Source organism: Scylla paramamosain, chromosome 20 (assembly GCF_035594125.1).
Source record: "Scylla paramamosain isolate STU-SP2022 chromosome 20, ASM3559412v1, whole genome shotgun sequence".
Taxonomy (NCBI): domain Eukaryota; kingdom Metazoa; phylum Arthropoda; class Malacostraca; order Decapoda; family Portunidae; genus Scylla; species Scylla paramamosain.
In genome coordinates, this window is record NC_087170.1 from 13,271,495 (window position 1) to 13,283,994 (window position 12,500).

General features: G+C 39.8%; 1 protein-coding gene and 1 long non-coding RNA gene across 5 annotated transcripts in view; one reads left to right on the forward strand and one right to left on the reverse strand.

The window, feature by feature from the left end:
- The window catches only part of LOC135110364 (uncharacterized), a 234,157-nt gene that overhangs the window by 87,356 nt on the left and 134,301 nt on the right, over positions 1 to 12,500 (reverse strand). For all 4 annotated transcript variants that reach the window (XR_010273217.1, XR_010273215.1, XR_010273216.1 and 1 more), the window contains one exon: positions 8,677 to 8,779. This is a non-coding gene — a long non-coding RNA (uncharacterized LOC135110364). The remainder of the gene's footprint in view (positions 1 to 8,676; positions 8,780 to 12,500) is intronic.
- LOC135110363 (mucin-2-like) overlaps positions 1 to 12,500 on the forward strand; it is a 142,117-nt gene that overhangs the window by 62,687 nt on the left and 66,930 nt on the right. The window lies entirely within an intron of this gene.

The following is a 12,500-nucleotide window of genomic DNA, read 5'->3' on the forward strand; positions in this document are numbered from 1 at the left end:
GGAGGAAGAAGTGAAGGAGAAGGAGGAGGAGGAGGAGGAAGGTACGAAAAATTATGACAAAAGAATGTGATCGAAGATGTTGAGAGAGAGAGAGAGAGAGAGAGAGAGAGAGAGAGAGAGAGAGAGAGAGAGAGAGAGAGAGAGAGAGAGAGAGAGAGAGAGAGAGAGAGAGAGAGAGAGAGAGAGAGAGAGAGAGAGAGAGAGAGAGAGAGAGAGAGAGAATTTCCCCCTCTCCTTCTTCCTCGTCCTTGAAAGATTATGACCAATCGCCTCCAGGTACATTGAAGGTATATTTAGGGAAGCAGGTAAATAACAGGAGGAGGAGGAGGAGGAGGAGGAGGAGGAGGAGGAGGAGGAGGAGGAGGAGGATGCAAGCTTTTAGACTTAATTACTTTTTGTTATGGATTTTTCTCATTTATCTAGCGCATCTGTAATTTATTTAAATGTGTGTGTGTGTGTGTGTGTGTGTGTGTGTGTGTGTGTGTGTGTGTGTGTGTGTGTGTGTGTGTGTGTGTGTGTGTGTGTGTGTGTGTGTGTGTGTGTGTGTTTGTATTGTTGCCTTTGTCTATTTGTCTGTTTTTTATATACATATTTTCCCCCACCTCTCTCTCTCTCTCTCTCTCTCTCTCTCTCTCTCTCTCTCTCTCTCTCTCTCTCTCTCTCTCTTTCTCTTTCATATCATTTACTAACTCTCTCTCATATCCTTTTAGTAACAAAATATTTAATAATATACTAATAGAGAGAGAGAGAGAGAGAGAGAGAGAGAGAGAGAGAGAGAGAGAGAGAGAGAGAGAGAGAGAGAGAGAGAGAGAGAGAGATGAAAAGAATGGACGAAAAATGGGATATGGAGATTTTAAGCATACGAATACTCTCTCTCTCTCTCTCTCTCTCTCTCTCTCTCTCTCTCTCTCTCTCTCTCTCTCTCTCTCTCGTTAATTCTCCACATTGGATTTCTCTATTTAATTTTCTTTACAAATTGGCTTTTACATATTTCTTTCAAAGTAGACATGACTGCCACTCTCCCTCTCTCTCCTTCCCGCCTCCCCCTCAACCGCTCAACTGCTCTCCCTTGCTCGTTTCCTCTCTCACCATTCATCCCCTCTCCCACTCTCCCTCATCCACTCCCTCTCTCCCTCTCTCTCTCTCTCTCTCTCTCTCTCTCTCTCTCTCTCTCTCTCTGAAACTGTGTTAGCATGCCAGTATTTTTTCAGCCTCCAGCCGTAACAGACTGCTTACACCCTCCCTTGCCTCTCTTCCTTGAATTTTTTTTATCCCTTCCTTTCATCTCCCTCCTTTAACCTCCCTTCCCTCTCCACCAGATTGCTTATTCCTTCCATTCCTCCCTCTCTTCCTCTTTTCCTTGCCTCTCTGCCTTGATTTTTTGTGCATCCCTCTCATCTCCCTCTTTTACCCTCTCTTCCCTCTTCACCAGATTGCTTATTCCTTCCATTCCTCCCTCTCTTCTTCCTTTTCTGGCCTTACTTCCTTAATTTTTTTCTCTCTTTCTCTGTTCCCCTTTCCTTGCCTTCCTAGTGTCCTCACCAGCCTAGTTATTCCTTCCCTTCTTCTCTCCCTCGATTTTTTATCCCTCCTGTCCTCTTCCACTTTACTTCTCCCTTTCCTCTTCAACAAACTGGCCATTTCCTCTCCCTTTTCCCTCCCTTTCTCATTTTTTCATCCTTCCTCTTCCACTTCTCCTCTTCCTTTCCTCCTCAACAAACTGCTTATTTCCTCCCTTCCTCTCTTCTTTTATCTCTACCTCTTGACTTTTCTCCGTTTCTTTCTTTCTTTTCTTCTCTCCTCGTTTCCCTCTTCAACATCCTCGATTTCTTCTTCTTTTCTCTTCCTACTTTTCCCTCCTTCTCGTCTTCAACACACTGCGTACTTTTCCTTCCTCCCTCACGGATGTTTCTCTCTTCTTTTCTTCCCTCCTTCCTATTCTTCTTTCCCTCCCTTCCTGCTTCACGAATGTTTTTCCTCTTGTCTTTTCTCCTTCTTTCCCTTCCTTCCCTTTATGACCATCACGCCCCTTCATATTGCCCCTTCGAATGCCACTACATATATTACTGGTCTCTGAAACTCCTCTACAGCCCCTCCTTCTCCTCCTCCTCCTCTCCCTCTCCCTCTTCCTGCTCCTACTGGACAGCTGGCACAAGGTGAGTGGCGTGAGAGAAATATACAGCAGCTGTCCAAGGCCTTATGAGTTTCACAGGAGATGGTATACAGACAAGGGTGCAGGGTGGAGTCTCTCTCTCTCTCTCTCTCTCTCTCTCTCTCTCTCTCTCTCTCTCTCTCTCTCTCTCTCTCTCTCTCTCTCTTGTAAGTGGGGTGGATGTTTTTTTTTTATTTTTTATTTACATTCTGTTTCTGTGTTTTAATATTTTTATCAGGTGTTTTTTTTTTCTTTGTTTTTCTCATGTTTTGTGTTTTGCAGGAATGGTCTGTCAGGCATTATTAGATTGACGTGTGTGTGTCTGCGTGTGTGTGTGTGTGTGTGTGTGTGTGTGTGTGTGTGTGTGTGTGTGTGTGTGTGTGTGTGTGTGTGTGTTCCATCCGATTGTTTCATTTCTGTGTTCATTGTCCTTTGCATCTGTCTGTCTTTACCTCTCTCTCTCTCTCTCTCTCTCTCTCTCTCTCTCTCTCTCTCTCTCTCTCTCTCTCTCTCTCTCTCTCTCTCTCAGTACAAGGAAACAAAGACCAGGCCCTGATGAATCACCTTCCAGCTCGCCTCTCTCTCGTCTGACTCTCACTGACCGGTCACCCTTCCCTGTCCCTCTCACTCCTCACCCTCTGCCGCTCTTACCCAGCCTCGCTCACTCACCCTCGCTCACTACTTTCACTCATCCATCCAAGAACGCTACCCTCAAAGAAAATCAACCATGCGATATATCTTTTCTTGTTTTCCTATTTCCCTCAGTAACGCCCTATTGTACCTTATTTCCACTTCAATGTTCGTTTTTTTTATATTTTTCCTTAGCACTTTTTTTTTCTGCATCGGTGTATATTTTAATTATTTGTTTTCTTAGTGATGTTGATTTTTTTTTTAGCTATTGGTGGAGTTTTCTTCCTATTTTTCTATTTATTTTCCTCCAGAAACGTCTTTTTTTCCCTAGTTATGTTGGTTTTGTCTTTATTCTTAACCATTACCAGAGTTTTCTTCGTGTCTTTCTACTTATTTTCCTTTCGGAACGTCGTTTTCTCATAATTTCCTCCTATGAATACTCTTTTCTTTATTTTCTCCCTTGGATATGTGCCTTTTATACATTTACCTGCCCTTAGTTAATAATCCTCTTCAATATTTTTACCCTTAGGAACTTAATTTGATTCCTTTTTCCGCCTTTAGAAGTGTTTCCCTTTCCTACTTTTCCCTTAACGTTGAAATGAGTTTTTCTTTTGTATTTTTCTCACATCTTCAGAATATTTTTTTATATTTTTACCCCTAGAAGTTTAAATTTTATAATTTTTCGCTTTTAGAAATATTTCCCTTCACTTTTTTTTTTCCATAACACTGAATTGGATTTCCCATAGTACTTTTTCCCCGCCATCCTCAGAAACATCATTATATCCACTACAGCGATGTGTACCTCCATCTATTTATCCCTCTCATCGATGCGTCTTTTTTTTCCTTATCTCATTGCAATTTTCCTTTTCATTCGACAACACTCCTTTTTTTTTTCGGCCTTACGAGAGTCCACCTTTCATATCTCATCTCTTCATAAACGACAACATTTTCTCCCTCATTTAGTAAAGCGTTATTTTTCAGCCTCATTTTTCCCCCTTTTCAGCCTTGCACTAATTGACCTCTTCTTTTACCTGTTTTCTTAATTAATTTTATTGGGCTGGATTTTATTTAATATTTTTTTCCCTTCTCTTAACCTAATGCCATTTTCTTGTATTTGTTGGCGCTTCCTCGTCTTCTCGATTTGATATTTCTTTCCATTCTTTCCCTTCTTTCCTCTTTTTCAATTAATTTCAACAAGGCTGCTGTATTTTTTTCTTTCTTCAAATTTAATTTAGCTCAAGGTAAATATTCTTCTTCCCCAATTCCTCGTCTATCACTCCCCCTTGCCTCTCAAATATTTTTCTTTACATTTTTTTTTTTGTATTTCGAATATATTTTCCCTTTTTTAATTAAGTTGGTTCAGCCGGCTCTCTATTTCCTCCTCTTCTTTCTTTCTGTGCACTTCCAGATTTGTGTTTTTCTTTTCAATTTCTCAGTCGCCAATTAGTCTCCCATGTTTATTCGGCATTTCTTCCTAATTTCCCCTTAATTTCTATACTATTTAACTATTCCTATTAATTCAGACCGAGCAACCCTTTCATTTCGTTTTCTTCCTCCCTCTTAACATACTTCCAGATTCCTGTTTTGCTTCACCTTTTCTCAGTCGTCAATTAACTCCTCCCCCTGTCCATTTGGCATTTCTCTCTATTTATATTCGGTCTTCCTACTCACGTCTGAACGAGCGCAAATGAGAGTCAGGGAACATTTTGTCAGGGAGCGTTCCATTCAGACTCGCTGGCTCATATTGAAGGGGATGAGAGAGAGAGGGTAAGAGGGGGGAGGTTTAAAGGGAGGAATAATTCTTGTGTACATATCATGCGTCAAGCTAACAGGCAGGGAAGTGGCGGGGAGGGGGGGGAGAGGGGCGGCGAACAAGTGGTCCTCACGGTTGTCAAAGGCACACTGATGCTTCGCTCTGGAGATCACGGGTATTAATTTTCGCCTCCTAACTCTTTGTTTATTGGTACGGATGGTGCTGGTGGTGATGATGGTGGTCGTGGTAGTGGTAGTAGTAGTAGTAGTAGTAGTAGTAGTAGTAGTAAAATTGCAATCGTAATGAATGTTTGTAGCATTAAAAGTAGTCCAAACATTCTCCCTCGTATTCTTTTCTCATAACAACTACTTCTAATTTTAGCATCATGAACAGAAACAGCGCAAGTCTAGCTCTCCTCCTGCCTTTCTTCCTCCTCTTCCTCCTCCTCCTTCTTCTCCTCCTCCTCCTCCTCCTCCTTCTTCTCTTTCTCCGTCACTTGACAGCGGCCATAACAGCGTCAGGAGGAGCAGGTGTCATTGCCTCATTACCGCCAGGTAGGGAGAGGGACCAGGAAATGTGAGAGCAGAGGAGAGGATTAGAAAATAAAGCACCTCACCTCGTCTTTCTCCTCATTTAGGCGACGATGAAGCGAAAAGCTCTACTGGGAAGGAGAGAGCAGACTTTTACGGTTATGAGGAATAAAGAAAAGAGAGAAAAGAGTTAAAAGAACAATTAGCCAAAATAAATAATGTATGTAATATCTCGCATTACACCAAAACATCCAAAAACACACAAACACACCATTTCTGCCTCGTCCTCTCTTTCACACTCACAAAACACTAAACACATAGAAAAAAATGTCATTTATCACTCATCCTCTCCTTTACACCGCTTTTACACCACAAAATACCTCAAAACACACAATATCTGCCTCGTTTTTCTGTCTTTTGCACTCCAAAAATACCCCAAACACACACACACACACACACACACACACACACACACACACACACACGGAAACACACCATTTCTGTCTCATCCTCTCTTTTACACCTCAAAACACACACAAACAAAAAAAAAAAAAGCACGATAATACACCATTTCTGCCTCGTCCTGTCTTTTACACGTCAAAAACATCAAAAGACATGCAAAAACACACCATTTCTGCCTCGTTCTCTCTTTTAAACCACAAAAACACCCACAAAAACACACGCATACACAAAACACACCCGCGTATCTTCCTGTCTGTTCATCTGTCTATTTGTTTCTAATTCTATCTGTGTATCTGCCAATTTCCACATATCTTTCAATTTTCCAGGTCTTCCTATCTATACGTTTGCTTATTGAACCGTCTATGCATCTATTTCTCTATTTATTTTAACTGTCTGTGCATTCGTCAATCTCTCCCTCTCCCTCCCTCTCTCTCTCTCTCTCTCTCTCTCTCTCTCTCTCTCTCTCTCTCTCTCTCTCTCTCTCTCTCTCAGGAAAAAAGTACCTAAAAGCAGTGAATAATTTCCGAACTCACTCACTCGTGACTCGCTGGCTGGCTGAGTGCATTAATGAAGTGGTGCTGGCTAATTGATACTGGCTGATCGAAAGTCGTGACAATAGTATAATGGAAGGGAGAGAGAGAGAGAGAGAGAGAGAGAGAGAGAGAGAGAGAGAGAGAGAGAGAGAGAGAGAGAGAGAGAGAGAGAGAGAGAGAGAGTTAAGGTATAGAAGGAACATTTGCAGAAATTATATTAAGTAGGAATATTAAAAAGAAGGCAGTGAAGAAATATAGATAGATAGACAGATAGATAGAGAGATAGATAGATAGATAGACAAATATAACAATAAATAAACAAATAAGTAAATAAATACAACAAAAAAAAAATAGAAAGAGAAAGAGAAAGAGAAAGATAAGCAAATATTTATAAAGATGAAATATATAAAACAACAAATGCCCTGAAGAAATATGAATTACACACACACACACACACACACACACACACACACACACACACACACACACAGACACACAAACCCACATTCCCCCGCATTTTTTTCCCTCACTTTCCCCTCGCCGTGCCTGGTTGACATGCTACACATTAACAGGAAAGGGAAAAAAGGTCATCCATCATGGAGGGAAAAATTACATGTCATAATATTTTCCCCAGAGTTTATTCGTCAAGCTTTGCTCTTTATTTCCCTGTGACTGGCTGATCGTGACATATGTCCGTGTGTGTGTGTTTGTGTGTTTGTGTGTTGAATGTTTTCTCTTTATAGTTTATTTTTGAATTTGTATCTCACATATTTTTTTCTGTATTTTTACCGTCATATTTCATACAATAATTTCGCCATTAGTTTTATTATTTATCTTCAGAGGAAAACTTGCATTTTTACGATACTCTCCTCATATATTTGCACTCAGTTTAACGTTACTCACAAGATGTTATGTATTTTTCATTAATATTCTACCCTATGGTGATTAATTTTACGCATTTTTTGTAAGTGATTTCGGTTTTTTCTTTCCTCTTTCCTCGTTCCATCTTTTCTTTTATTTATTCATTCATTCAGTTACATTTTCTCTGCTTCGTGACTCAAACTCGCTGCTTTTTACTGCAATATGTCATTCTCAACGTGATTCATCTGTATACTCCTCCTCCTCCTCCTCCTCCTCCTCTTCCTCTTCCTCCTCCTCCTCCTCCTCCTTCTCCTTCTTCTTCTCTTTGTACTCTTCATCTCCCCTTCCTTCAGCTCCTCCCCTCCATTACCTCCACCCCTCCACATTGTCGGCCATTATCGTTTTCTCTCCCATTCTGTGGAGGGGCGAATGTTTTATCTCTCTTAAGTCTCTCTCTCTCTCTCTCTCTCTCTCTCTCTCTCTCTCTCTCTCTCTCTCTCTCTCTCTCTCTCTCTCTCTCTCTCTCTCTCTCTCTCTCTCATTCTGGAAATCTCTTCCAAAAACTCACACGTTTCCTTTGAACCAAAACTTCCTGAATGAAATTATGGTTTGGGAAAGCTTCAAAAGAATAAAATTTACAAAAAATAAAATTTGACAAAAATTTTCGGAATATTTCATTACCATGCACGGTGGACACTACATGTACCTGTGTGTGTGTGTGTGTGTGTGTGTGTGTGTGTGTGTGTGTGTGTGTGTGTGTGTGTGTGTGTGTGTGTGTGTGTGTGTGTGTATGTGTGTGTGTGTGTGTGTGTGTGTGTGTGTGTGTGTGTGTGTGTGTGTGTGTGTGTGTGTGTTTGTATGTGAGTCAATTACCGATATTACGTGCAGTGTCCCATAAATATTTTTTATCTTAATTACGAAACTCAATTATTTTTATACATACGGGATATAAATACTAAACAGATGCGGGATACACAAATAAAGGGAGATATAAGAGTCAGTTCTGTGTAAGCAAATTGACTCTAATAACAATCTGGCAGTTGCGTGTCTCCTATAAACGCTGCACAGATTGTAAAAAGTCCACAGAATCTTAGTCTCATATTTCTCTTACTGAGTGTGTCAGTGCTACAGAACATGATTTAAGTTAACACGAATTACATGAAAGAGCCCACAAATACTGTAATGTTGCAAGGAATATCAACTCAGCGGAAAATTATCCCAGAAAATCGCTTACTTAAAGTTCAGCCGCTTATTGCAGTTTACGTAACCAAACTCTCAAACATCAATAACCTTTAACTTACATCCCAATACAAACGCTGCATGAAATATCAGTAATGTCTGTGCAAACTGTATGCAGGATTTCACTTACTAGGCTGTCAAACTCTCAGACACCATTAATTATCTTGGTTATATCCTAACATAACGTTTCACGGAATATCAGCAAAAAGTACACGATTAATGAGACAACACCATCACTTACTGGGGATACTCAGATAAAAAAAAAAAAAAAAAATCAACCACGTTTTATGCTTCAGTTTCCATTCCCGTTCTTAAACATAAAGCCCAACGAAGCACTACAATCCCAGAAAAATGATAAATAAATGATAAGAACACAAGAAGATGGAAATGTAAATCTGGCAACACTAACAAATTTAATAATGAAGGCGAGGAAATAAAATAGAAAAATAAGCAAATAAATAAAAGTTACAGGAAACACAAACATCCACAGGAAAGCGAGACAAATATTTTACTTACTCGAGGCATTCAGCAAAAGCACCATCCTTTGAATCCTTTGAGTCCTCCACTCCTTCAGCCTTAGGTCCTCTGAAGCTTTCTCTCGTAAAATTCACCACATTTCCTGAAAGTGACAATATAGAGCATACGTGAGCACTCGTAAACACGCGACCTGTGATTAATAAGCCTCGCAAAGTAGCACCAGGTATTTATAATTTACATTCCGTGTCTATCAATAACCCAGAATGACTTTTATTGCGTGAGTGTCCGAAATTACCGAGGTTTTATCATTTCGATACGCTACAATTTGTCTTACTAATTCATACCTCTGGAATTTTACCCTCTGCTTTGTGGGGAAAGGATATTACTGGAACTGCTTGGGATTGGGTTAGTCCTGTGTGTGTGTGTGTGTGTGTGTGTGTGTGTGTGTGTGTGTGTGTGTGTGTGTGTGTGTGTGTGTGTGTGTGTGTGTGTGTGTGTGTGTGTGTGTGTGTGTGTGTGTGCCGGCGAGTATCATGTAAATATATGAAGGTACAATCTGATACGGAGCCGGAAGTGGACTGTCACGCGCACGCACACACACACACACACACACACACACACACACACAGACACACACACACAAACACACACACACACACACATCTGCATACTTACACGCACACATGCAAGTCTAAGTTCACGAAATCATGCAATACGGCAAAGAGGAGAGAGAGAGAGAGAGAGAGAGAGAGAGAGAGAGAGAGAGAGAGAGAGAGAGAGAGAGAGAGAGAGAGAGAGAGAGAGAGAGAGAGAGAGAGAGAGAGAGGGGGGGGACCTGGCCAACAAAGGAGGACGGATAAAAGATTAATGAAAAAGACAAGGGAATGGATTAGACCAAAAATAAGAAATCAAAGCTGGCCACGAAGAAGAAGAAGAAGAAGAAGAAGAAGAAAAGAGTAAAGGAGAAAGAGGAGAAACTTGATAGATAAATAATAACATAAGATAGATATATGAAGTTGGCAACAGCACCAACAAATTTGATAATGAGGGCAAGGAGATAAAATAGACAAAAAAAATCTTTAATGCATAAAAGTGAAAGGAAAAGAAGGATATAAGATAGTCAGAAGAAAAAGAGAAAATAAAATAGAGGCAAATCTTGGGAGTTACTCTGTGAAACTATAAAAAAAAAATTAAAGAACGAAAGAAGAAAAAGAGAGAATAAAATAAAAGCAAATGAAAACTACACCTCGAGAATTATGATGTAAAAATATAAAAACATGGAGATTTGAAGAATAAAAGAAAGAAAAAAAGATGGAACTAAATAAAAATCAAGAGCATATAAATGGAAAGCAGAAGAGGAGAAAATGAAGGTAAATGAAAGAAAAAAGAAAATGGAAAATAAAATGCATGAGAAGATAAAATATTAATGATGATAATAAAGCAAATACATAAAATAAAAGAAAAGAACTATAAAAGAGGATGAAAGGAATAAAAGACGATAAAGAAAAAGAGATTAAATGTAAAATGAACGAAGGAGACGAAAGCAAATGAATAAAAGCGTAAAAAAGAAAAGGAGGTTAGAGCGCAAATTGGATTACGGAGAAAACGTTGACGAATGACAATAAAAGGAAAGGTAGTGATAAATCAAAAGAAAATTGAAAGTCATAAAAAAAACTGGAATTAGAGAAAGTAAAAGAGCGAAAAAAGAAGATATCACGTGAAGGTAACTTTAATTGTATTTTCCAGACTGATAGAAAGAGAGAGAGAGAGAGAGAGAGAGAGAGAGAGAGAGAGAGAGAGAGAGAGAGAGAGAGAGAGAGAGAGAGAGAGAGAGAGAGAGAGAATGGTAATAATAATAATGGTAATAATAATAATAATAATGGTAATAATAATAATAATAATAATAATAATAATAATAATAATAATAATAATAACAACAATACTATAAGAAGAAGACTGATAATAATAATAATCAAATTAAGTAATCGATTTTAAATGTTATTTGCTTTGACATTTTTTTCCCTTTCAGTTTTTTTTTTCCCTCCAAGTTTCCGAACAAGAGCGTCAGAGCCATGTTATTGTTGCTTTTTTCCTCCTCCTCCTCCTCCTCCTCCTCCTCCTCCTCCTCCTCCTCCTCCTCCTCCTCCTCCTCCTCTTCCTCTTCCTCCTCCTTCTCCTCCTCCTCCTCCTCCTGCTCCTTTTACTCTTTCCTGAACGTTGTATTTTCTTTGTCTTTTTTCCTTCTCTTTAACTCTGTCTTAATTTCCACTGCTAATTTATTAATATTTTTTCCCCGGCTCCTTTCGTGCAAACTTTGACCAGAAAGTTTGCACACGTTTCTAATTGTTTTGGTGATTTATTATATCCTCTCTCTCTCTCTCTCTCTCTCTCTCTCTCTCTCTCTCTCTCTCTCTCTCTCTCTCTCTCTCTCTCTCCCCCAGCATTTAATTTTCTATCACTTCTCTCTTACTTCTTTCAATTTTTCTAAACTCATTTTAAGTTTCTCAATCCATCTTATCCTAGAGAGAGAGAGAGAGAGAGAGAGAGAGAGAGAGAGAGAGAGAGAGAGAGAGAGAGAGAGAGAGAGAGAGAGAGAGAGAGAGAGAGAGAAAATATACTCGTAAACGTAATGACAAGCCTTTAGTGTGTGTGTGTGTGTGTGTGTGTGTGTGTGTGTGTGTGTGTGTGTGTGTGTGTGTGTGTGTGTGTGTGTGTGTGTGTGCGCGTGTGTGTGTGTGGAAAGATCTATTGTCTAACTATTTATTTATTTATTTATCTGTTTCTTGATCTCTCCATATCTCACACTATCTATCTATCTCTCTATCTATCTATCTATCTATCTGTCTATCTATCTATCTTTTCTTTCTGTCCAGTCTCTCTCAACATCTATGAATTTATTTATCTATCTATCTATCTATCTACTGTCTTACCTCTTACCTCTATTTATTCTCCTTCATTTCTTCACTTTCATTCTTTCTGCTGCACTAAATTCTTCTTGTTCTCTCCCTCTATCTCCAATATTTATTACGTCTTCCTCTTTTCATTTTCTGTCTTCCTTGCTTCCTCCCTTCCCTTCCATTTTCTCTTTCCTTTATCACCACCCACATGCTCTCTCTCTCTCTCTCTCTCTCTCTCTCTCTCTCTCTCTCTCTCTCTCTCTCTCTCTCTCTCTCTCTCTCTCTCTCTTCGTCTATACTATTTTCATTTTTACATTCAACTTTATAAATAGTAGCTTCCTCTTCCTCCTCTTCCTCCTCCTCTTCTTCCCTCTTCTTTCTCCTCTTTCTCTCATTCTTCTCCTTCTCCCCCTTCTGGTCACTCCGGAAATGGACCAAAATTTACGAGAGAGAGAGAGAGAGAGAGAGAGAGAGAGAGAGAGAGAGAGAGAGAGAGAGAGAGAGAGAGAGAGAGAGAGAGAGAGAGAGAGAGAGATAGGAAGAGACAAGAAGGCTTTTACACACCGGGAGGAGGAGGAGGAGGAGGAGGAGGAGGAGGAGGATACACAAAAATAAAACCTTAATGAGGCAGGTGCAGTCGAGATGGAGGGAAGGGAGGGAGGGAGGGAAAGAGAGAAGGAGGGAGATAAGAAGAGAAAGAGGAAAACAGCAAAAAACGAGGAAAGGGGAGGAAGTGAAAGAGGAATTGGCAGTGACGGGAATGGAGGGGAAAAAAGAGAAGGCAGAGGAGAGGAAAAAAGTGCAAGGAAGTTAGTAGAGAAAGAAAGAAAATAATTACAAGAGGGAGGAAAGAAAAAGGGAGAAAATCGAGGGCGGAAGGAGAAAAGGGAAGGAAGGATGAGGAAATAAAGAGAGAGGGAGGCATGAATACTTCCTGTTAAAAGCGACCACAGAGGAAGAAGCAGA